The sequence below is a fragment of the Rhinopithecus bieti genome, unplaced genomic scaffold (assembly GCF_001698545.2).
Source record: "Rhinopithecus bieti isolate Rb0 unplaced genomic scaffold, ASM169854v2 scaffold_34313, whole genome shotgun sequence".
NCBI lineage: Eukaryota > Metazoa > Chordata > Mammalia > Primates > Cercopithecidae > Rhinopithecus > Rhinopithecus bieti.
Window position 1 is genome coordinate 1160118 of NW_016814509.1, and position 22079 is coordinate 1182196.

Consider the following 22079-nt stretch of genomic DNA (forward strand, 5'->3'; position numbering starts at 1 on the left):
TTAGCTTCCCTCTTCCCCATTCCTAGCTGACTTCTTTCATTATGCTTCAGATCCTTTTTTTGGAAGAAAAAGAAAGGAAGGGAAGACAGACTGGCCAGAAGGAAGAGAGAGAAGGAGGGAGGGCATATCAGAGAATTCAACACGCTGCGTTTTAACCAGCTACTTTTCTTCGTCTCCCACGAGGCATCAGAGTAGAGACTGCCTTTCATCTCTCTCTCCCTTGTGTAATAACACAGTGTCTGGCAGATAACTGTTGCTTGCTAATTATTAGAAGGAAGAAAGGGAGGGAGAATAAAAGCCAGCATCACCATGCGATCTTCCTAAGTGCGACGGATGTCAGAAAAGAACTCTGTTAAGCTCAAGGGGCCCTAAAGGAACGGCGCTGCGTGCTGGTTCAGATGGTAGCAAATGCTCTCACTGCACTGACAACACTTCTTCACCTCTTCTTTCTACCACCACAGCAACTGTCTCCCTCCGGCCCATCTTACTGCTAAGTTCATCTTTTATTAAGCATAGCTTCAGTCACCTCATTTCTTTATCAAAACACTTCTACAGAAGAGTTCCAAGTGCTATTTAGCCGGGCCGTCCAGGGCCTCCACAGGATGACCCCAGCCCAGCTAGTTTTCTACCACTCTTTATATGTTTCCTAAGTACCATTCATTATTTTAGGACTTGGTATTTGCTGATGAATTTAATTACTTACTTGAGAGTGTGGCAAAAGCACATCCTAAAATTTCAATTAAAAGGAGTTTGATTGACCTGCTCTGAGTTTAAGACACGTGCTGGTCACTGTGGGAGCCATTAAAGAAGGTATTGTTCTGTGGCCACCAGGAACGGATAGCCCAGCTGGGGACAAGACAAAAAAGCAGGAGGCATCAGGGAACAGAGAGCAGAAAGGAACATGTCACAAGTGCGTAATTAATCGCCAAATATATGGCTGAAGAAGGGGTGGTGATGAAACCAGATAATGTCTGTGAAAGTGCCTCTCCCCTGTCAAACTCCCAATTCCGAGCAGTCCTACAGTCGGCCCCTTCCACAGGGCATAACCCTGTCATTCCACCTCCAACGTCGTACACACTCGGCCTGTCCTGCATAGCCCTTCGTGATAAGGCCTGCTTCTCCTCCCAACCTTGTGGGACCCCCGGCCCTGGAACCCCGAGCTGCAGAGCTGGAGAGAATGCACTGTGTTGTTTAGTATACATGTTCCTTGAAACATTTCTCCCCATTTTCCTTTGGTGTTTAACCTGTTCTTCCCTTAAAATTCGGCTTTTCCTTTAAAATCCAGCCTGGAGCTCCCCAATGAAGACTTCTGTGGTGCTGCATGCAAAACTCACCACCTGCAGAGTCTCTGCTGTCCCTTGTCAAATACGCGTTTGTGACATACACTGGAAGGCAATGGGCACGTTTCTGTCGTCTGTGTGACTGTGGACCTCTGCCGCAGGGGCCATGTCCTTTCCCTTTACAGTGACTGATGAGGTACACATCTTGTCAGTGTTTGTCACGGACTGAAACTTAACACATTAGAAAGGACAGCAAAGTCAGCTGACTCTAAATTGTTAAGGCACAAGCTCTGTGAGTTCAGAAGAGACATGTGCCAGAATCGGTCCCAGGAGGTTCTTAGATAAACCTACCAGTTCTAGGTAGGAATTCTTAGAATTGGAAGGTCAAAGCTTTGTACATGTGAAATAGATCAAACAATAAAAAGAATTCCATGTGGAATAGCTCAGTGTCTGTGGCTCCTAACGGCTCCCCCATTCTCTGCTCCAGCCAGCGGGAGGAGAAAGCCTGCAGAGTGGGGGCAGCGGAGACAGAACATCTTAGCCCGAGCAGAGGCTTTATCTAAGGAAGTGGAGCGAATGCCCTGAAGGTGGGTTGGAGTTAGGTGGTAGAAAGGTTTCAAATGCACTCTGTTATCTTGTAGGTAGTGGCTGCCATTTATTACTTTAGAAAACCATGGCGACTTCATCAAAGTGGTGTTTTAGAAAGATGATCCAGGGCCGTCTTTTCCCTTTGAGAGTGGGAGGTGCCCTGCGGCCCACCTTCATTTTCTGTGATGGTATTCCCAGTGGTTTCCTCCCTGAGGCTGTGCGGCCTAGTGGCGAACCAAGAGGCTTAGGATGCAGGTGCAAAGCCCCTCTACTCTTTAATGCCTCACCACAAGGTGCAGGATCTTTCCTTCTGTAAACAAAGGCTTTCCTTCTGGCACTGCCCTTGACCTGCTCGGAGCTGTTCTCTGATCCTTTGGGTCTCTCTGCCCTCGTGACTGGCAATGACCTGCTAGGCAGCAACCCCCACGCAGCAGGTGGTCCTCCAGAGCTGAGTCACCGCCCCGGGAACCGTGCCCCGGTGAGGCCATACAAGGCAGTCCTGCACCGGGCGGGTGTGAGTGGCCTCTCCACCTGGCCCCGGGTCTGGGAGGGCTCTTTCAGTTTGACATAGAGAGCAAAGGAAACTCGGAGTTTTGGCAAAGCAGAAAAACGTTTTACCTGTGATCACAGTTATGGGCCTTGGTCAGTCATCTGATTTCAGCACACCAAAATTATCCATTACAGATACCCTGAGACATGGAAAGGAAGGAAGCTTTTAAATGATGTTTTGAGATTCTGTTTGACCTGATGAATTAAGAGCACTAAGCCATTGACTGATATTGTAGGCAATGAACAAGTGAGGCTCAGATGATTTTTCAAAAATTTTTTCATGGGCACTGATGGATGTTTAAAAAATTATGACATGTTCTGTTCATTTCCAGAGAAGAGAAAAATGTAGTGTTGCTTTTGAAAGGAGGTTTAAAAAAAAAATGTCTAGCTTATTCATTACACCAGTGAATAGCGATGACTTCAGTCTAAAAAGCAAGTTAACTATCATCTCTCTCCTTGCCTGGGAAAAGAAGCCTTTATCTAAGTAGCCACAAGATGGGCAAGGCTGACCACCCGGTCATTTCGACTGATCAGGATTTTCCAAAAAACAAAAAGCTCTCTATGTTTTCACAACTGAGTGACAACTCTTAGGAAATACTACCAGCTTACTCAGTTCGAGTAAGGCCATGGAGAAGTCTGGTGACAGTTAATCATTCAGTTGCCTGGATGCACATGTTACACGTGGCTAACGATGCTGTGACCACTGGGAGCTTTCAGAATTGGAGAAAATAGCATCATGTCTCTTGCTTTCTGAACATGAAATTTTAACTTTTTTTTTTTTTTTTTTTTTTTTTTTTTTTTTCTGGAGACAGAGTCTTGCTCTGTCACCCAGGCTGGAGTACGGTGGCGTGATCTTGACTCACTGCAGCCTCCACCTCCCGGGTTCAAACAATTCTTCTGCCTCAGCCTCCCAAGTAGCTGGGATTACAGGCGCCCACCACCACGCCTGGCTAATTTCTGTATTTTTAGTAGAGATGGGGTTTTGCCACGTTGGCCAAGCTGGTGTTGAACCCCTGGCCTCAGGTGCTCCACCCACCTCGGCATCCCAAAGTGCTGGGGTTACAGGCCTGAGCCACCACATTCCCAGCCAGAAATTTTAAGTGAACAAAAAAAAAAGTTTCAGTGTTTGACCTTACCCATTATGTGCCCAGTTAGTTCTAGATCCATGAAAGGTTCCTTAAAAAAAGAAAAAGAAAAAAAAGACTGTCATTTTCTTGGGCAGCTTTTCCTGAGCTCTGTACGTGTGTGCCTATGTCTGGGGCATACACAAGGACTCCGGCAGGTCCACTGAACTCTACCACATAGTTGCCAGTTACACTGTAAACTGTGACCTGGAAATTGCGATTTACTCTTATTTTTCTGTTTACTTTGCATGAGTACTGTATGTATAAAAAAGCAGCCACATATGGATAGTCAGAGGGCTTCCTAGAAATATGGATGATCAAAGGCATCCTAGTTTTTCAGGTAAATTCTAGAAACCAGAACCATATCCCAATTCCTGTAGCCTTTATTATTTCAGATCAATAGAAGCAGAATCCAAATGCATTTGGAGCTTAGAGGTCAATTGATTTGGAACCCATTCCAGTCCAAAGAATCTCTAGATTCATTGATTTTAGAGTATTGTTTAGGGGAAAAGGACTTTAAAAGTTGGGCGGGGGAGCTTTATTCTTTACTTTATAACCTGTGTGAGGCGGGAGAATTAACCTGTTTTGGATAGAGGCTGCAAAAAAGCCAGTTCTGGTGACCACACTAAAAAGATTAATGAGCACTTAGCACCAAATTAAATACCCACCCCCACCTTTATGAAGTGGAGTTAATAGTACAAATGTGACAGCATTAAACATTGAAGCCATCAGAAGGAACTTGGGAAGTGCTCAGGCACCGATGAGTTAAAAACACAGACATCCAGTAAGTGAGTTCCCGCTGGGCACGGGTCTGTTTATCCTGCCTTTCTGAAGTCAGAGCCAACATTCTTAATGGTTTTGAATGATTCAGAATGTTTCTTTTTTGGCAGGGCCAGTTTCCACACATGGGCTTATGACTAAAACCCCTTAGGTGAGGTCCAAAGCAGAAACCAGCCTCGCACTTAATGTCATATTTCAGAATCGTCTTATTTTAGAGCAAAAGGAAAACTATTAAATATAGCTTGCTTATTTCAGACACGAAGGGACGGAACCAGTGAGGCTTTGGTCAGCCAGAGGTCACAGGACTGGAGAGAGAGGCCAGCCCAAGGCAGACCTCTGGGTTCTGGGCCCAGCCCTCCCTCCTCTGCACCACACAGCTCCTGTCCAGACCTCGGAAGGAGGTTCCAGCGTGGCCTCAGCCTCCTGCTGGAAGAGGCAGCTTGCCCTTTGAGATCATTTAGAAAATGACTTGGGTCAGAATGGAGAAGTTCGTTTTTACAAAATGAAACAAATCAGTTATTTGCCATAGACAGCTTTTTCAAAACATCCTTTGCCAGTGTGTCATGAATGTATTAGCTCTGGGACAGAAACAAGAATAATAACAATTCTATCTACTATACGCCAAAAGAAGAGACTTGATATACTTTTTTTTTTTTTTTTTTTTGGATGAGAATTAACTTATGCCACACTAGTTCTTAATAAAACAAACTGAATCCTTACCGCAGGAGAAAGAATGGAGCAATGTTCTAAGAACATGCTGTACTCTTTGGGGCACTGAGTGAATGTAATATTTAGAAGATGCCCTTGAAGCTCACAAGTGCCTCTTGGGATGGAGTAAAGGGGGAGAAACAGCGAGAGAACTCGGACAGAGAAGCTGTCCATGGGAGGAGAAGGCCTTGGGAAGAGCCATCGACTCACCCGCTTCCTGCTTGATTGAGGATTTTGGGGATCACAGATGCCATAGGAGAGAACCCATTTCTTCAAAGCCAGGAGGTGAACCGGCCCACCCCTGCTGTGCCCACCACACTACAGCCAGTAAGGGTTCTCCTCTGAACCTGAGCCACTGTCCCCGAGAGCCAGAAACCGGCCATGTGTGGCGTCCCCAGAAAAGGACATGAGCAGGTCCTCAGCCCTGCCACACACATTTGTCTAAGGAGAGAAAGCAAGTCAGCGAAATGGGATTTGCACCGAGATCTCTGCACCCAGGGAGCCCTCCTGTGGAGTCAATCCTATTTTTCCAGGTGGTGTTTAAATAGCTTCATTGATCACTTTGTTTTTTTTTTTTTTTTAATTATTACAAAACGTGTTTTCCCCCAAAGAATGTTAATATGTCATCAATATTCAGTTAAGTAACTCCAGGATGATCTTTTAGTAGGAGGAGCTGTCTTTTGGTCCTAGTAACACTAAGTGCCATTTTTTCCTCATCCAAGCCCATGGAAACAGTGTGGAGGAAAAATGATTCTATATTGAGCTTCTAGCATGATTTTGGAGATAAATGACAGCCACCTCCCAGACCCCCTCCTGAACACCTGTATTGCCTTACTGTTATTTTTATTTTTTTGAGACAGAGTCTCCCTTCGTCACCCAGGCTGGAGTGCAGTGGTGTGATCTCTCAGCTCAGCTAATTTTTGTATTGTAGTAGAGACGGGGTTCCGCCGTGTTGGCCCGGCTGTTCTCGAACTCCTGACCTCAAGTGATCCACCTGTCTCATCTTCGCAAAGTGCTAGGATTACAGGCATGAGCCACTGCACCCCTCCTTACCTTTATTTTTAAAGTAGGCAATTTATTTTATTTTAATTTTGTGTGTGTGTGTGTGTATGACAGGGTCTCGCTCTGTTGCTGGAGTGCCGTGGCACCATCAAGGCTCACTGCAGCCTCAACCTCCTGGGCTCAAGTGATCCTCCTGCCTCAGCCTCCCAAGTAGCTGGGACTACAAACCACCACGCCCCGCTACTTTTTAAATTTTTTGTAGAGACACAGGGTCCTGCTGTGTTGCCCAGGCTAGTGTCAAACTCATGGCCTCAAGTGATCCTCCAGCCTTGGCCTCCCAAAGTGCTGGGATTACAGGTGTGAGCCATCATGCCCAGCCCAGTTTATTTTAAAAAGAGCTACTGGTTGGGTGCAGTGGCTCACACCTGTAATCCTAACACTCTGGGAGGCCCAGGCAAGTGGATCGACTGAGATCAGGAGTTTGAGACCAGCCTGGCCAACATAGTGAAATCCCATCTCTACTAAAAATTAGCTAGGTGTGGTGGCGCATACCTGTAGTCCAGCTACTCGGGAGGCTGAGGCAGGAGAATCACTTGAACCTGGGAGGCGGAGCTTGCAGTGAGCCAAGATCATGCCACTGCACTCCAGCCTGGGTGACAGAGCGAGACTCTGTCTCAAAAAAAAAAAGGAAAAAGCTACTGAAGAACGGAGTTTCGCTGTGTTAAGACCACCGTGCATCCATAATGGCCTTCCCTCAGATCTCTCTTCCAGGGAGCTAGGGCTGTCTACACATGCTCCGTAGAAACAAATGCACATTTCCTACACGGGAGTGAAACGGAGAATCATTGTGGTGATAGTTTAACTGAAATCTACCTTGGATTTTTTCTCTTTCCTGTTTTGTTTAAAAAATCATAATCCAGCAAATGCATCAAATTAAGGCTGTGGGTACAGTTCTCCTAACAGAAAAGCACACAGTAAGCTGGGACAATGGAACAGAAAGCAGTGGGTATTGTTTTCTTCTTGAGATTTTTATATTCACATTGGATGAGAATGTCTCCTAACCCTCCCCTTGCTGCTGTTTTTGGAATGGGTACCTTACTCATGGCCTCCATACACAGAGGGAGCAGATTCAGGACAGAGACTTTGCATGCTCCTGAGTCCCTGCTAAGCAAGTACTCCCTTCCCTGCTCCTCCTGTTGGGCATGCTAGATTTTCTGTGCACTTGCAGTCATATGGAAACTGTCTTCCTTCTTAGCTGTGCATGTGAAAGTCACCCCAGTGTTTTACCTGCAGTGTGAGTGTAATTTGGGGTCCCATGACATGATCCTCTTCCTTTTGACTTCTGAAGTTGGGGTCGGGGAAAGGGACTCATTTTGAGCCAAAGGGCATTTTAAGGGTATCATTTCATATATTCACTGTCTCCAGCCAACACTGCACTCTAGACACATGGGTACCTTTATGTCCCATTTATTAAGACATCCTGCAAAAGGGGCTCCTGGCCCCTGTGGGAAGCTTGAAAGGAACAGACCATATCCTGTTTCTTTTTGCTCCTACCTCTGTGGGGAATCCTTATTCTGACCCCAAAGTCTGGTGCCATACCTGTGGGTCCCTGCATCTCCTAGAATTCCCCCATGCTAGTGTTTAGCCCGTGTAATAACAGTTACCTGTCCACAGGGCTATATCCCCCTCCGGCTTGTAAACTCCATGAAGACTGGCCCCAGGTGTCACTCACTCCTGTCCACAGCAGTGCTTTCCACATGTTAGGTCTTAACAAACATCTGTTTCTTCTACTCTTCATAAAATTCACGTTTCTTCTCACCCCCTGCCATCCCTGATCCCAGCTCACTTTCACCCTGTGTGCGGGGTGGGGATCTACATTTGGGCTCCACCCCCACACGCCTGCTGGCCTGTCATCTCAGATCCCTGGTGGTGGGACATCTACCGTGGCTCTGCCCCATCCCCCACTGTCTTCACCCCTGCCACCTTTGGCATGGTTTCACTGTCCCCTCCCTGGAGTTCTCCTTTTCTCCCCTGCCCAGGCTGCCCCCGCTGGAAAGCCCAGCTCAGGCCCCTGGCCCTATGAATCCTCTCCTGTCTGAATAATCCATCAGCCTGCCCTGAGCTCATCTGGTCCCCAGTGACGACTGTGCTCTCCACCAGCAGGACACACTGGAGCACTTTCTCTGTCCCTGCGAGTTGGACTCCATTCCACAGTTAGGTCCTGGGTCACAGACAGACAGTTCACATGCCCTCCTCAGTATTCTCCAGCAGTGTGTGGCACAGTGCAGGCCCCTAGGAGGCAGCTGGTGGATATCTACCCATGATTTTAAGAGGTTTGTCTTGACCAGGAGTGTCGAGAAGTGACCTGTGTCTCTGAAGCATTGCTGCTGGTTAGTCCCTCACGGAAGAAGTGACGTCCCTCCTGTGTCTGGCTCACGGGGACCGGCGCCTCCCATGTTTGCCCCTGCCGTGCCCTGTGGTTTCCTTTGACACCCTCTGTCACTGTCTATTTTTATGTTGTAAACTTCAGTGGGATTCACCTCTCCAATTTGCTCCCATGTCCTCCTGGTAAAATGTAAACGCGGTGAATCAATGATGAGTAATCAGTAGGCAGAAATGGAATTTCCTGGTCCCAGTTTCAGATCGTATCTGTCTTTCCCCAGACTCCTAACTTCTTGTTGGGACATCCCTTGGTCTGGCCTTTCCCTCCAGAGAAGCCCCCAGACCCACCCACAGCCTTGATTTACTGATGCCTAATCTTATTTTAGTTTTTCACACCAGTTTTAACAATTCGATTGTATAGATCTGGAAATTTTACCCCAAAATGTTAGATGTTCCATCCCCTCACGGGAATGTGGTGGTGGTGGGGGGTTAAACGTGTTGAAAACCTAGGTATTATGTGTTTTATTTGAGTTAGCTGTGTTTTCACAACAACTCTGAGAGTTAACATTATCATTTCTACTTAATAAAAAAAAAAACACACACACAAAACTAAAGCCCCTAGCTTGCCAAGGCTGTGTAACAAGTGAAATCTGAATCCAGGTCTGTATGATCCCAAAGCTTAAGCTGCTGCCCGTCTTTCTATTCCCAGTTCAAACGTGCCTTGAAATGGGAGCTCACTTGATAGCACTTGGCTTTTAAACGGCTACGTACGTATAAGTTCCTTCACTCAAATATGCTGGGGCTCAGGAGGAGAGGCAGAGAGAAGGAAAAGGTATTGATCGATCGATTTGATTCTGAGCAGAGATTGACAGAGATAAGCTTCTAAGACCTTTCAGGCCCCAGAGTGTGACTGTTGAGCACCTAAGAAGTCCTCACTTGACCCTTGACTTCCTGCCAGAGCCTCGGGAATCCCATTAGTGCAGCGTGCTCGCTGGCTGGGCTGGAACTTGCTGCTCTCCTCTGCAGTGGCAGGCTGACTTCTGCCCCTAGATTGGAACTGCCAAGGGCTGCTATAGAAGGGACAGACTTCCAGTGCTCACCGGGGAGCCAGGGGTATCCTGGGAAGCTGAAAATGCATTTGTCAAGCTCAGGTCTTCACAGCTGAGAAATCCCGTCACTAACCCGCACAGTTTTCTTGACCAAAACTTTAAGTGCTCTGTTTTTCCCATCTGTAAATAATGGTCATACATATAAATCCTAGGAGGTTGCAGGGACAGTGGCTAGAAAGCCCCCACATTCTCTAGAGGAGTGACAGAGAGGATGAAAGAAGCATGCTCTATAATTAGGCTTTATTACACGCTTTTTAAGGTTAACTGAAAGACTTCCCAGCAGCTTCCCTAGCCACTTTTTCAAATACTGAAAGCTTCCAGAAAGCAGCAGACCGGGGTTCCTCACAATCTGACACAGACCTCAGTTACTACTGAAAAGTGAAAGAGGGCCGGGCACGGTGATTCACACCTATAATCCCAGCACTTTGGGAGGCGGAGGTGGGCGGATCACCTGAGGTCAGGAGGTCAAGACCGGCCTGGCCAACATGGCAAAAACCCATCTCTATTAAAAATACAAAAATTAGCTGGGTGTAGTGGTGCACGCCTAAAACTCCAGCTACTTGGAAGGCTGAGGCACGAGAATCGCTTGAACCCAGGAGGCGGAGGTTACAATGAGCCGAGATCATGCCACTGCACTCCAGCCTGGGTGACAGAGTGAGACTCTCTATCTCAAAAAAAAAAAGAAAAAAAAATGAAAGAGCTCTTGTCTGACATTGGTTTCTATCCTCATTTTTATAATCAGACAATTTTGGAAACATGCTATTATGATAGTGTTTAAATACTCCAGAATTCTGTGTGTTCAGTAGCTTCAGGTTGGTTTGATTGTTGTTTTACCCCAGTGCCTCTTCCTTCCCATCTGTGCTTCTCAGCTTGGTTTTTTAGACGTATTTTTCTGTTGTAGGACAGTATTGAAGGGCTTTTTCTGACCATTTCTTTTACTGGCCAACCTCCTCTGGGATTTTAATCTCAATTCTCAAGAATCTTCCCAACATACTCTGTTCCTGTGCTGCTATCATCTTGAGCGCTTCCCAGTCACTGAAGAGCATGTTCAGTAGCCCCTGGCTTAAAGAGCCCACCTGCCAGTCACAGACCATTGTCTTGACCATTCAGCTCCGACACGCACATCTGGCCACATCATCCCACTGGCCAGTAAGCGTGGGGAATGCTCTGTGGCCTCAGCTGTGTTCAGGTTCCTCGGTGGAGCCGTAATCATTAACTTAGAAATTGCAATTGGTGGTAACGTGACAGAGCTTTCTTCTTCAGACTGCTGAGTCATGCAGCCTCTTGCTGGGTAAAATGTGTTTTGAGACGTAATCCCCTATAAGGACACCTCCTTGGAGCTACTGTGAAGGTGCTCCCAGCTTCCCTAGCAGGTGGCATCAGGGGGATGACTGAAGGATTTACTTGAACAATCCGTTTTCAGAAATGAAGAAGACCTTACGACCCTGGCTTCCTCTCTTCCGATGCAGCTGAAAGATGCATTTCATCTGTAAAGTTAGACCAGGTAGGAGAGAATGTGAGGCGGTTTCCGTTCTTCTCAGTTGCCCTCCACCTGATTCTGAAGCCATCACAGACTGTCCGTGCAGACCGGCGCTCCCCTCTGCAGGCCTTCTGCAGCCTGTACTGCTACAGCACGAGGCTACAGAATCAGCTGTGAAAACAGAAGCCTTCTTCTGTCTCCTGTGCGGGATCCTTGCCTGCCTTTCTTCTGTGATTGGATCTATAGGCTTAGACTGTGTTTTATTTCCTAAAACATCTTGCTGAGCAAACCTTGCTGCTCTGCCTCATGTTACTGGTTTCCCTAGCAACGGCCACACCTCGCGTTTTCTCCCGCACAGAGAGGACCAGCATGAGGGGGCATGTGTTGCTCGCTGTACAGGAACTTTCCCAACCTGTGTGCAGGAGGAAGGTGCTTTCTATTTCTCGTTTTTAAAAATGCCTCTGTTGGTGACACTGGTGGAGAAACATGCTTATGAGAAAACAACTGACTTTCTCTTCTGCTGTTACTCTAGGAGATTTCCTAGGAGCTCACACTGTCATTTAAATTCCAGGTGCACGTCTTCCGAACAAATGCCTCCTGAGGATTTCTGTGCCTGGAAAATATCTGTTAACAGATTGCTTTTACACCTACGTAAGTAGAGGCTTCTGCTTGTAAGTCAACCTCCAGGGAGTTTTATTTTGTACCTGGATGATTCCTCAGTACATTTTTTTCTTTCTCTTTTTTGAGGTAGGGTTTTGCTGTGTTGCCCAGGCTGGAGTACAGTGGTGTGATCACGACTCACTGCGGCCTCAACCTCCCAGGCTCAAGTGATCCTCCCACCTCAGCCTCCAAAGTAGCTGGGACCACAGGCGTGCACCACCACGCCTGGCTAATTTTTTAAAATTTATTTTGTAGAGGCAGAGTCTCCCTGTGTTGCCCTGGTTTCAAACACTTGGGCCAAGTGATTCTCTGCCTCAACCTCTTAAAGTGCTGGGATTACAGGTGTGAGCCACCATGCCTGACAAGCCCGATACATTTTTTTAAATGGTCATTTTGACCATTTGATCTCTACTCTTTTTCTCTCCACCACCCAACTCTACTGTCAGGAAGAGTCGATAACAACTCCTGCTTAAAAACAAGGATACAGATCCCATATTCAGGTCTTAGAATGGGAAGAGGAGAAGGCAGTTGAAAATATTAAATATATGTATTTCAGTAAATCCAGTTGGAGATGCCATTTCAGCTTTGTAGTCACTCTAGAATGTGTCCATGTACAGCAAAGCATGTGACAGCAGGATCTCTGCACCCTCTCCATTTACCAGCTGTGGTGGATCTCTTAGCCACAGCTCTGTTTATAATGTGCTCATGGAAAACTAATGTGTTACTTTTATTATCATAGCTAACATTTACTGAATATTTACATTGTGCAAACATTGGTTCAGATGGCTTCATCATATCTACCTGATTTAATCCTCACAACCACCTTATGTGCTAGGTCCAGTTATTACCATCTTTTTTTTTTTTTTTTTTTTTTTTTGAGAGGGAGCCTCACTCTGTCACCAGGCAGGCATGCAGTGGCGCGATTTAGGCTCACTGCTGCAACCTCCGCCTCCCAGGTTCAAGCGATTCTCCTGCCTCAGCCTCCCAAGTAGCTGGGACTACAGGCACATGCCACCATGCCCAGCTGATTTTTGTATTTTCATAGAGATGGGATTTCACCATGTTGGCCAGGATGGTCTCAACCTCTTGACCTCGTGATCCACCCATTTCAGCCTCTCAAAGTGCTGAGATTACAGGCGTGAGCCACCGCACCCGGCCTATTAACCTCATTTTACAGATGAGGAGACTGAGGCACAGACAGTTAAAGTGATTTGTGCAGGGTTGTGTGAGGAGCTGGTGGCAGAGCTTGGCATTCTGGCTCTGGAGTCTGCATTTGGTCATCTCACCATACAGTGTCATAGAAACAGGACACTTGAGAAGATAAACTGCCAGGCTGTATTTTGGAGTCAATATTTTAACACTGTCATAATCTGAAGCATGATCTATGGGACTCATCACTGTGCTCTTTGACTTGAACTTCTTTAAGGTTAGTGGGAAAATGGGCTTTAGAGAAGGACAGGACTGGCTGAAGGTCACACTGCTTGTCAGAAGTGTGGTGGAGGGTCCAGGTCTTCTGACCATTCAGTACAAGCCAAATTGTGCTAATTTCTAATTTTTCTCCCTTTCTCTTGGTGAGTTATTTGGTGCTACTTCTACTCCTCAGGACCAAAGCTGGCTTTCACGGTTTACTCATGTACTTACTGATGAAACCCTGAAACTTGGGAGCCAGTGACTGTTCAGAGGTCCATATGAAGATGCGCTGAAGATGTAAAGGACCAAGCAGTAAAGAGTGCTGGCTGAATCCCTGGGCTGGGAATCAGGCATGTTGGAGTTTGAGTCCTGGTCTGCCACTCCAGCTCTGTGACCAAGAGGAAGTCATGTACCCTTTCTAAGTCTCTAGCCCATCTTCTGAAAGACGAAGATGCTACCACCAACCATGTTAGTGGCTGTGAATGCCAACAAAGTCCAGTGTCTGCCATGGACTAAGTGTTCCAAAAATGGAAGCTATATGACAATTTCACAGAGTACTCTTCCCATCATTTTTCAGTTCATTTTGGCCTTTTCCCTCGAAATCATTCCGGTGTTCTGATCCAGCTGATAAAACACCAAACATTCATATAGTGCTTTAAAAGTGACCCACTGTGTTTATAGACGCATTACGTAGACCCTAACAACCACTGCAATATAGAAATTCGCATCTCCATTCTCCAGATCAGGAAACTGAAGCTCGGAAAAGTTAAATGATTTGCCCAGGATCACATAGCTAGTAAGCAGCCCAGCCGGATCCTGTGTTAACTTGTTCATCCACTTGCTATAAGAAAACATCCATTCAAGGCACGTGGGGCAACAAAGAAAGACGTAGAGCTGTGTGGCCGCTCGTCAGGACAGTGCCAGCTGCACCTATAGTCCGGCTGGAATACTCGACTTAGGACTATTGTGTCCCATGTCCCAAACATTTTGAAGCCACATCTTAAAGAAGTGTCCTGCTCAGATGCAGTTCTCCTTGTGAAATCCGCAGGCCCCAAGGGAAGTGACTTTAATCCAGTTTGCTCATGCAAGAACAGACTGGCATTTCACATTCAGGAAAACAATGGGATTTATACTGTTCAGCTTTTGCCATGCAAGGAGTTCCTGGTATCATTTATCAATTTACATCTCAGGCTCCAGCTTCACTATCAGATTTGGAAGAAAAAAGTAGGCCGGGCGCAGTGGCTCAAGCCTGTAATCCCAGCACTTTGGGAGGCCGAGACGGGTGGATCACGAGGTCAGGAGATCGAGACCATCCTGGCTAACACCGTGAAACCCCGTCTCTACTAAAAAATACAAAAAACTAGCCGGGTGAGGTGGCGGGCGCCTGTAGTCCCAGTTACTCGGGAGGCTGAGGCAGGAGAATGGCGTAAACCCGGGAGGCGGAGCTTGCAGTGAGCTGAGATCCGGTCACTGCACTCCAGCCTGGGCGATAGAGCGAGACGCCGTCTCAGAAAAAAAAAAAAGAAAAAAGTTACAAAGAAAGGCAGCTTGCTGAGAAACAGCAGAAGCACGACAGTACAGACTGGGTTTTGAAATGGAGACACAGTCTCATGGCTTGTGGGCTGAGAGACACCGAGAAAGGATTTTGTTCTTGAAAGATGATTGTTTTAATGCTGGAGATGGAGAGTTTTGACAATTTTAAGTGCATGTTCTGTGTGTAAGAGTCATTACGTTTTTTTTTCTTTCTTTCAGATGTTGCCATGCCTTAAAATTGCTGATGATTAAAATAGAACATCCTGAGTTACAGAAATTCAGCCCTACCGTATCCTGGCCTAAAAATACAGAACAATCAAATTGATTGTTGGAAATGAGAGGCTAGGGAGGGTTGGAAACATGCTAATGTTTACTGAGTGAAATCTTTCCTTCTCCGTAGAGTTGCCCTTGCAGCTGAAAGTCACTGAAAGACTCAACAAAATAAGCGGATCCCACTTGCTCTCACTCTGTTCTCGTTTGCATGACCTGGAAAGAGAATGAATGAGCCCTTTTAAATTTGTCAACTGGTTTTCTTCCATCTCCTTCCTAGTGAGCCACGGGGTTTTTTGCTATTAACTGGGTAGCCAGTCTCTTCATGCAGACTTGTTTTCAGGAAACTAGCCTCTTGCTTCATGTGAAAACAGGGACCCAACTCAAGATGTCTATCACAGTGTGTTCTGTTGCATCACAGTTGCATCTCCAGCTTCAGTACTCAAGTTGGGACTGTTGTGCTCTGATGTCTCGAACATTTCAAAGCTACATCCTTAAAGAAATGTCAGGCTTAGGTAGAATTCTTCTTGTGAAATCCTCAAAGCCCAGGGGAAGTGACCTTAAGCCAATTTGCTGGCTTTTCATGTCACAGAAAACAATCAACTGCCACTACTCAGCTCTGCCACACCTGGTGTGGTCACTACTTGCCAACTCAGTACCCCACTTTCTCCCCAAGGACATAAAAGCAGTGTGGGAAGATATACCAAATGACCTTGTCACACTGGGCTAATATGAAGAGCCCATAGATGCAAAATAATATACCTTTATTCTTCTGATTTTTTCTTTTCTTTTTTTTTTTTTTGGAGACAGAGTCTCACTCTGTCGCCCAGGCTGGAAACCAGTGGTGCAATCTTGGCACACTGCAGCCTCTGCCACCTGGGTTCAGGCGATTCTCCTGCCTCAGCCTCCCGAGTAGCTGGGATTACAAGCACCTGCCACCACACCCAGCTAATTTTTGTGTATTCAGTAGAGACAGGGTTTTACCTTCTTGGCCAGGCTGGTTTTGAACTCCTGACCTCGTGATCCACCTGCCTCAGCCTCCCAAAGTGCTGAGATTACAGGCGTGAGCCACTGCACCCAGCCTTTTATTTTGAGATGGAGTCTGGTTGCATCGCCCAGGCTACAGTGCGGTGGCATGATCTTGGCTTACTGCAACCTCTGCCTCCCAGGTTCAGGTGATTCTCCTGCCTTGGCCTCCTGAGTAGCTGGGATTGCAGGCATGCGCCACCATGCCCGGCTAATTTTTTTTTGAAACACAGTCTTGCTCTGTCGCCCAGGCTGGAGTGCAATGGCACAATCTCAGCTCACTGCAACCTCTGCCTATTGGGTTCAAGCAACTCTCCTGCCTCAGCCTCAGCCTCACTACAGGCATGTGCCACCAAGCCCAGCTAATTTTTTTTTTTTTTTTTTTTTGTATTTTTTGGTAGAGATGGGGTTTCACCATGTTGGCCAGGCTGGTCTCAAACTTCTGACCTCAAGTGATCTCCTGCCTTGGCCTCCCAAAATGCTGGAATTACAGGTAGAAGCCACCACGCTCAGCCTTCTGCTGAACTTCTGAGAAGCATACATAAAGACAATGTAAAAAACTTAGCATATTTGTTTGGCCCTGCTAAGGGCATGGTTGAATATATACTGTGTGTGATGTATTTGGTGTATGAGATGTATATGATCTTATCAGACATAAGTAAAAGAAATTCATCTTCAGGAAAATTTTCCCCATAACTGAAGTGTCAATCATTTGAAAAACTTCTAGGCAGTAGGCAAACACTGCAACTAGTTATTTATCAAAAATAAGCAGACTTTGGAGTTTTGTGACTGATGAGAATAATCTGGCTGCTGCTTTTGTACTTCCGTCACTGATACTGCGAATTACACTAGCATGTACAGAAGGAGGCCGAGGGTCCCTAAAGGAATCACAGAATTAGTGAAACCATTATTTGAAAGTTGCAGTGATTCTTCTGTCCTGGCACTTTTCCCAGTTTTGGTGCTTAAGTTTACTATCCACTTGAAATGTGTCACTGCCTGTCACTTCACAAAGTATGTGCCTTTCATTGCAGTCAACAAGCCGTTTACATCTTTGATGAAATGATTGCCACACATCTCCATAGCCCTGGTGTTCTATTCCCTTATTCACAGAGATTTTTTTAAAAAACTAGCCGAGCAGCAATAGGTATGTGCTATGGATGCTTCTCCGTGATAAAGGATGAGTTTGTGCTGGGATCTCCTTTTGAAGAGATAACTGGCCAAGCCCATGAGGAACAAGAATGTTATGTTAATCAGAAGGTAAGCAGCCTGCAGTGCACCTCCTGACTGACTAGCACTGAACCCACTTGGAATCATCAACCACAGGCACATGGTAATTGGATGTTCTTCTAATACACATAGCGAGATTGTAAAATGAGGATGATATATGAGGAAAGTCAGAAGGAGAAACTAAAGTTCAGTTCTTAAATATAAACCAAGGGAACAGACTAAGTGAATGGTACAGCCAGAATTAGAGCCTGTTTTTTACAAGGTGGTATGTCATGGTAAGCCAAAGAAAAGGTTGGGTCGTGTTTTGAGGCTAAAAGAGACCAGTCTTAGTGAATCAACCTTGATGCAATCTGGGTTTGAAAAAACTATAAAAACCTTTTGTTTGGAGAAAGTGGGAGAAGCTGGATGTGGAATGGATATTTGGGGTACTAAGGAATTGTTTATTTTCTTAGGTATGGTAAGATTTTGTGGTCATGTAGAAGAGTGTCTTCATTTTATAGAATGACCTCATTATTTAAAGACATTCTGAAGTAGTTAGGAGCAGTGTATGTATGGGTGGTTGTCAGTTTACTTTCAAACAATACAGCAAAAAATACACATCTGTATTACATATAGATAACTAAAGCAAAACATGGCAAAAGGAATAGTTATTGAATTTGGATAGTATGAATTTAGGAATTCATTGTATTATTTCAAATTTAATGTATAATTTTTTTTATGACAGTTTATAAAAAACAGTGCACACCCCTTTAGTTAGGTGGCCTGGGTACATGAAGTATCTTCTTGGATGCCTAGAACACAAAAAGGGACGACAACAGGCCACCTAATAAGATGATATCAAGAACTATACTGTGAGGGGGAAAAAGAACTGTTGCAAAAAATAATTTGCCAAGGAGAACTCACAGTACAAAGCCTTACCTTTGGAGTAGAGGGAAGGAGAGTCTTAAGTAAAGCTCACAAAAACCTCTAACAACTCATAGATGCAGTCTAAGGAATTCATTCCAGAAGTGACATTAGCATCTCATTAGTGCCATTATGTGACTTGGCCTCTGAGTTAGTCTATTTTCTTCCCTAGACCCCAAAATCTCAGTAATCCTTTGGATCAAACAAAGTTATCTCCAGGTGAAAATAATAGGTTTAGGAAAGCATTTTTCTTCCACTCCTACCAAGCACTTACTTGCTTTGTCCTATTTGCATGTCCGATGCACGGTTCTCCAGCACCACTGCTGCTCATCCTCCGCCTGCCTGGGTACTTGATCACAGGATGCCTCTGACTTCTCCTGCCTTTACCCAAGCAAAGGATTTTCCTTGTCCTCCCACCCAAGAGTGACGGGGTTGACGTGTGCCCTTGCCTCTAAATGATAAAGCTGAACCTTTGGGCAACTGGCAACTTAAGAATAAGGGGAGTCCCAGGCATGCTCCCCCTTCAGTAACAAGTTCAGTGACATCACTGTATGAATAGATGAAATTTGACAAAGCTCTGTTTAGACCACTCACTCACTCACTCACAACTAGGTTTCAACTTTTCCTTTCTAGGTTGTCTTGGGTTTATGGTAAGAGAGCATTATGAAGAAAAAAATAGATCATAAAGCTTCTTCAGGAAGCTGGTTTCATATGGTGGTTTAGATTTAAATAGTGATTGTCTAGCACCATTTGAAATCAGTGTTCTTGGGGGAGACCAGCTGCGCCGCACTGCCAACAGCAAAAGAAATGAATGGGACAGCTCGGAAGTATTTGAAAGCAACAGCAGGACGGCTGTGAGAACCTGCCTCACATGTAGCTGACCCATTCCTCACCCCTTCCAACAGTGGTGGCATATATCACAAATGGCAGTCAGGTCTTTGCCGTGGCGGATCCAACCAACTGTGATCGAAAGTTTTCCAAAAATAAGTTGTGTCTGTATTGAACGTGAACAGACTTTCTTCTTGTCATTATTCTCTAACAATACAGTATAACAATTATTTGCATAGCATTTGCATTGCATTAAATATAAGTAATCTAGAGACGATTTAAAGTATACAGGAGGATGTGTGTAGGCTGTATGCAAATACTACACCATTTTCTATCAGAGACTTGAGCATCTGTGGATTTTGGTATCCAAGGGGCTTTCTGGAACCAATCCCTCAAGGATACCAAGGGATGAATGTAATTGTACAGGATATCGCATTGTTGGAATTTTATACTTCTTTGTGGAATAAACCTATAGCACTTAATGGATAGTGCAGACTCATTCCATCGTGCCTGGGTTAAAGGGCCCAATGTATGCTGGATTTAGTAAGGTTTGGGCCCTCCCAAACATCACGTCCTCCTGTGACCCCTTAGAGGATGACTGATTTCTTTTGGTGTTCAGAGTCAATATAATTTTCTAGCACCATCTGAAATCGGTTATAATGATTGGGGAAGAGCACCATGACGCTGATTGATGACAGGAAATGTATTGGTGACCCTTGGGTCCATGGACAAGAACTAAGAAAACAAATGCAAAGCAATAATGCAAAGGTGATTTTTTTCTTCTTCCAGTTTCTAAGTTGAGTTTCATTGACCTGAATTGCATGTGGTATCATACTAACAAATGGTTCACTATTAGCATATCATGAATGGTTTATACTTTATAAAAATTCCACAGAATTGGTGGGGGTTTTGTTTCAGTGATGGATACCTAGAAACACTCCTGGGGAAAATGGATGACTGGCTTAGATGATGGGAAAGGAGCAGCGAGGGAGTCAATTCTGTTGTCTACGAGATGCTGCACCAGCTATCTCTCAACTCTCCTCTCGTACCGGGCTGAGGGGTTCCCTCCGTGGTTAAACAGGTCATTTTCTTACATAAGGAAAAATGGTCCAGAGAAACTGGGTTTCTGTGGCTGACAGAGAACTGTGCTAATATGTGTTGGTTCAGTTTAGAAGGCAAAGCAACAAAAGCAGGTTCTACTTGAACGAGGATCCTAGAGCATACCTTTGATATGGTTTGGATGTTTGTCCCCTCCAATCTCATGTTGAAGTGTGATCCCCAGTATAGGGGGTGGGGCCTGGTGGGGTGTTTGTTTGAGTCATGGGGCGGATCCCTCGTGAATGGCTTGGTGCTGTCCTCACTTAACGAGTTCCTGTTCAGTTAGAGGGAGTTGGTTGTTTAAAAAAGCTGGCACCTCCTTCCTCTCACTCTTTCTTCCTCCCTCTCTCGCCATCTGACACGTCTGCTCCCTCTCTGCCTTCCACCATGAATAAAACATCCTGAGGCCTCACCAGGAACCGAGCAGGTGCCAGTGCCATGCTTGTATGGCTGCAGAACTGTGAGCCAAATAAACCTCTTTCCTATATAAATTACCCAGTCTTAGGTATCTCTTTATAGCAGCGTAAAATGGACTAACACAATCTCACTAGAAGTGAAGTCCTAAGACCAAAGACAATACTGAGTTTTTAGGTCCACTCAGAGGCAAAAATGAAAGGTTCTTTAGAGCAGCATGATTTATAGTCCTTTGGGTATAAGCACATGTACCCTAGAACTTAATGTATATTTAAAAAAATAAATAAATAAATAATACAATAAAAGGCTCAAGAATGAGCCGTCTCAGCCACTCTCCTCCAGGGTCCCCTGAGTGCGGCTCCCAACACTGGTACTGTGCCGACCGCCCACCTGTGGTCCCCATGTGGCGTCCTGGAGAACTGCAGGGGCACCTGGTGGAATTCAGACCTTGCCCTTCTGTTTTCCTTCTGGCCTGGAAAAGCCACTGGCCTCACAAGAGTTAATATTGTATCTACCCTGCTTAAGCTTTCCCGCCCTCTCACACCACCTCCCTCCTTTTCTCGCCTGCCTGTCACTTGTCTGGAAGAGGCCTTTTCTCCTTGGGGCTAACACATGCAATTTGTAGTCAAAACATTCTGTCTACCACACAAATTCAACAAGAATCAGGATCATTCCACCACATCTTTTTCTATCCTATGGTTATTATTTTCTCAAAACTCTTTGTCTTTTGCTTTCTGACCTATTCGCTGTTTTCCCTGAGTAATCTTATTTACTCCCCTGGTTCCAAATACATCCCTATGTGTTGATTCCCCTCAAACTAGAGCTCTAGCCTGGGGTATTTTTTGAGACCTCTTACTTTTTATATTTTTAGTGGCTCCTAAGTATAATAGTTTAGCCTGCTCTTCTAAACTTGTCTCAATTTAATCCATTTATGCCTGAGGTTGCAGTTTTTAAAATTTTTGCCATCAGACCTTGGCGATGACCTTGAGCAGTAGGAGACAGACAACTCCCACAGGCTTAGCGTTCCAATAATGGAACACTAGGCATATAGCCAAAGCCATCCACATTGCCTTCTCCCCAAAGCCAGCTCTCCCTGCTCTGCCCCATGGTGAAAGCTGTGAATACCTACGGTCTGTGACCTCTTCCCTCTCCCTTACCCACATCCACACTCAGCACAACTTGTTGCTATTCTCTCTTAATTATCTCTTTAGAATCCATCCCTTTCTCTGCTCCTCCTAGACAGCTTTCTGTCTCCTAGACACCCCTCACCATTAGTCTAGCTTTGCTGTAGCCACCAGTTAATCTTTGTAAAATACACACATGAGCTGGGTACGGTGGCTGGTGCCTGTAATCCCAGCTACTCAGGAGGCTGGGGGCAGGAGGTTGCTTGAGCCCAAGAGGTTGAGGCTGCAGTGAGCCATGATTGCATCACTGCACTCCAGCCTGGACGACAGACCACGATCCCATCTCTTTAAAAAATAAAAATAAAAATAGTTTAACCATATGACCTTGCTCCTTGTCCCTCACTTTTAGATGAACTCTTATGTCAACCAGGTACCAGACCCTTCGTGACCCCACGCCTACCTGTGTCACCATCTTCTGGCTGTGCTTCCTGGGGCCTGCATTCTGTGCTCACCCAGCTGCTTGCTGCTGAGAACACTCAGGTATCTTGGCATTTCTCAGCCTGTGTCTGTGCTGTTTCCTCTGC

The 22079-nt window shown here is 45.6% G+C and overlaps 1 long non-coding RNA gene across 1 annotated transcript in view; it reads left to right on the forward strand.

Annotated features, from left to right (window-relative positions):
• Positions 1-18717, forward strand: part of LOC108514805 (uncharacterized) — a 35372-nt gene extending 16655 nt beyond the window's left edge. The window contains exons 3-4 of the long non-coding RNA XR_001881341.1: positions 11574-11653; positions 18665-18717. This is a non-coding gene — a long non-coding RNA (uncharacterized LOC108514805). The remainder of the gene's footprint in view (positions 1-11573; positions 11654-18664) is intronic.
• The last annotated feature ends 3362 nt before the right edge of the window (positions 18718-22079 follow it).